Source organism: Cyprinodon variegatus, unplaced genomic scaffold (genome assembly GCF_000732505.1).
Source record: "Cyprinodon variegatus isolate N-32 unplaced genomic scaffold, C_variegatus-1.0 Scaffold631, whole genome shotgun sequence".
Lineage (NCBI taxonomy): Eukaryota > Metazoa > Chordata > Actinopteri > Cyprinodontiformes > Cyprinodontidae > Cyprinodon > Cyprinodon variegatus.
Genome location: NW_015151084.1, coordinates 256866 through 258034, shown reverse-complemented (window position 1 = coordinate 258034; position 1169 = coordinate 256866).

Below are 1169 nucleotides of genomic sequence, written 5' to 3'. Positions count from 1 at the left end.
ATGAGCAGCTGTTTTATTGAAATACAATATAAATTTCAATGTGTGTTCGATTCAGCTGAATTGAGGAAAATCAAACAATGAGTGGCGATGTTGCAGCACAGGTAGAGAGAGAAGTGTCCAAAACTTTAGGGCTTCAGGTGAGAGATTAATTTTGTTCAGTATGAGTAATTGTATTCTGTTATCTCTGTTGGAGCTCAAAATTGACGCCACATGACTTGTAGTTTAGTTGCCTGATTAACATGTTTGTTTGGTTGGCTGTTATCTCCACTTCAGCTATATTATGTAAGAAATGTGTTTGGAATGTTACCATAAAATATGTTTATTATTTTTGCGATGAATCGATTCATAATCAGATAGCCAAAGATTCCTGAAAGAAGATTTTTTTTTTACAAAATTAAACCAGGTGAAACAGAAAAGTTTCTTAAGGAGTTCTGGATGTAGAATATTAACAGACCATTTTTTTTATTTTTTTTTTTAAACCTTAAATGAAAAATGTTTATACGTTTTTTTACAATCAGCTAAAGGCACATTTTGGGGGCCCTATACTTCAGTTAATTATAAATATATTTACTAAATTAATTGACGATTATTTAAATAATTGATTAATATGATTAATAGTTTCTGCCCTGGATAAAATACATGAAATTAACTACACAGAGTAACTACAGCCAAGATGTACAACTTATATAGTGACGTTAGTATTTTAAATGCTCAGTGTCAGTTCCTCTTCTAGTGCAAGTACACATGTAAATACCATAAATTTATTTACCATTCCTTGAATGTATTGCTTTGCTTGATACAGAGAGGGCATATTAAGTCAAAAAAATAAGAGTGGGGTTTACCTCTGCACAATTCTATATCTTCAAAAACAAATACAGGATAAACCCACATATAACAGTCATATTTAGACTATATTTGATTAAACGGGAACATATTTACCTACTGTCTTAGTCACTGGTAAGTTTAAATGCAAACTGTTTCAAAGTGGAAAAAGTCCTAATTACACATTCATCAGCCAGTGATTTTTCAAACATTGATAAACGGCATCTATTCTGTGTAGTGCCTATAAGATTTGTATTAATGTAGCAAGAAATGCTGCTGTTCTCTTTAAACAAAAGGCGTTGTGATGCTCACACTAAGCATAAAAAACGATCATGCATATTTTTGCA